The sequence below is a fragment of the Oncorhynchus keta genome, unplaced genomic scaffold (assembly GCF_023373465.1).
Source record: "Oncorhynchus keta strain PuntledgeMale-10-30-2019 unplaced genomic scaffold, Oket_V2 Un_scaffold_20273_pilon_pilon, whole genome shotgun sequence".
Classification (NCBI taxonomy): Eukaryota; Metazoa; Chordata; class Actinopteri; order Salmoniformes; family Salmonidae; genus Oncorhynchus; species Oncorhynchus keta.
Window position 1 is genome coordinate 77501 of NW_026290856.1, and position 2500 is coordinate 80000.

The 2500-nt window shown below is 33.6% G+C and overlaps 1 protein-coding gene across 1 annotated transcript in view; it reads right to left on the reverse strand.

Annotated features, from left to right (window-relative positions):
* The window catches only part of LOC127928046 (sodium/hydrogen exchanger 5-like), a 113040-nt gene that overhangs the window by 62398 nt on the left and 48142 nt on the right, over nucleotides 1-2500 (reverse strand).

A 2500-nucleotide genomic window follows, 5' to 3' on the forward strand; every position in this document is an offset into this window, starting at 1 on the left:
GGTGTTCTATATAGTGTTGGTGTTCTATATAGTGTTGGTGTTCTATATAGTGTTGGTGTTCTATATAGTGTTGGTGTTCTATATAGTGTTGGTGTTCTATATAGTGTTGGTGTTCTATATAGTGTTGGTGTTCTATATAGTGTTGGTGTTCTATATAGTGTTGGTGTTCTATATAGTGTTGGTGTTCTATATAGTGTTGGTGTTCTATATAGTGTTGGTGTTCTATATAGTGTTGGTGTTCTATATAGTGTTGGTGTTCTATATAGTGTTGGTGTTCTATATAGTGTTGGTGTTCTATATAGTGTTGGTGTTCTATATAGTGTTGGTGTTCTATATAGTGTTGGTGTTCTATATAGTGTTGGTGTTCTATATAGTGTTGGTGTTCTATATAGTGTTGGTGTTCTATATAGTGTTGGTGTTCTATATAGTGTTGGTGTTCTATATAGTGTTGGTGTTCTATATAGTGTTGGTGTTCTATATAGTGTTGGTGTTCTATATAGTGTTGGTGTTCTATATAGTGTTGGTGTTCTATATAGTGTTGGTGTTCTATATAGTGTTGGTGTTCTATATAGTGTTGGTGTTCTATATAGTGTTGGTGTTCTATATAGTGTTGGTGTTCTATATAGTGTTGGTGTTCTATATAGTGTTGGTGTTCTATATAGTGTTGGTGTTCTATATAGTGTTGGTGTTCTATATAGTGTTGGTGTTCTATATAGTGTTGGTGTTCTATATAGTGTTGGTGTTCTATATAGTGTTGGTGTTCTATATAGTGTTGGTGTTCTATATAGTGTAGGTGTTCTATATAGTGTAGGTGTTTATAGTGTTGGTGTTATATAGTGTTGGTGTTCTATATAGTGTTGGTGTTCTATATAGTGTTGGTGTTCTATATAGTGTTGGTGTTCTATATAGTGTTGGTGTTCTATATAGTGTTGGTGTTCTATATAGTGTAGGTGTTCTATATAGTGTTGGTGTTCTATATAGTGTTGGTGTTCTATATAGTGTTGGTGTTCTATATAGTGTAGGTGTTCTATATAGTGTTGGTGTTCTATATAGTGTAGGTGTTCTATATAGTGTTGGTGTTCTATATAGTGTTGGTGTTCTATATAGTGTAGGTGTTCTATATAGTGTTGGTGTTCTATATAGTGTTGGTGTTCTATATAGTGTAGGTGTTCTATATAGTGTTGGTGTTCTATATAGTGTTGGTGTTCTATATAGTGTTGGTGTTCTATATAGTGTAGGTGTTCTATATAGTGTTGGTGTTCTATATAGTGTAGTGTTGGTGTTCTATATAGTGTTGGTGTTCTATATAGTGTTGGTGTTCTATATAGTGTTGGTGTTCTATATAGTGTTGGTGTTCTATATAGTGTTGGTGTTCTATATAGTGTTGGTGTTCTATATAGTGTAGGTGTTCTATATAGTGTTGGTGTTCTATATAGTGTTGGTGTTCTATATAGTGTTGGTGTTCTATATAGTGTTGGTGTTCTATATAGTGTTGGTGTTCTATATAGTGTTGGTGTTCTATATAGCGTAGGTGTTCTATATAGTGTTGGTGTTCTATATAGTGTTGGTGTTCTATATAGCGTTGGTGTTCTATATAGTGTTGGTGTTCTATATATGTTGGTGTTGGTGTGTTCTATATAGTGTTGGTGTTCTATATAGTGTTGGTGTTCTATATAGTGTTGGTGTTCTATATAGTGTTGGTGTTCTATATAGTGTTGGTGTTCTATATAGTGTTGGTGTTCTATATAGTGTTGGTGTTCTATATAGTGTTCTATATAGTGTTGGTGTTCTATATAGTGTAGGTGTTCTATATAGTGTTGGTGTTCTATATAGTGTTGGTGTTCTATAGCGTTGGTGTTCTATATAGCGTTGGTGTTCTATATAGTGTTGGTGTTCTATATAGTGTAGGTGTTCTATATAGTTGGTGTTCTATATAGTGTTGGTGTTCTATATAGTGTTGGTGTTCTATATAGTGTTGGTGTTCTATATAGTGTTGGTGTTCTATATAGTGTTGGTGATCTATATAGTGTGGTGTTCTATATAGTGTTGGTGTTCTATATAGTGTTGGTGTTCTATATAGTGTAGGTGTTCTATATAGTGTTGGTGTTCTATATAGTGTTGGTGTTCTATATAGTGTAGGTGTTCTATATAGTGTTGGTGTTCTATATAGTGTTGGTGTTCTATATAGTGTAGGTGTTCTATATAGTGTTGGTGTTCTATATAGTGTTGGTGTTCTATATAGTGTTGGTGTTCTATATAGTGTTGGTGTTCTATATAGTGTTGGTGTTCTATATAGTGTTGGTGTTCTATATAGTGTTGGTGTTCTATATAGTGTTGGTGTTCTATATAGTGTTGGTGTTCTATATAGTGTAGGTGTTCTATATAGTGTAGGTGTTCTATATAGTGTTGGTGTTCTATATAGTGTAGGTGTTCTATATAGTGTAGGTGTTCTATATAGTGTTGGTGTTCTATATAGTGTAGGTGTTGGTGTTCTATATAG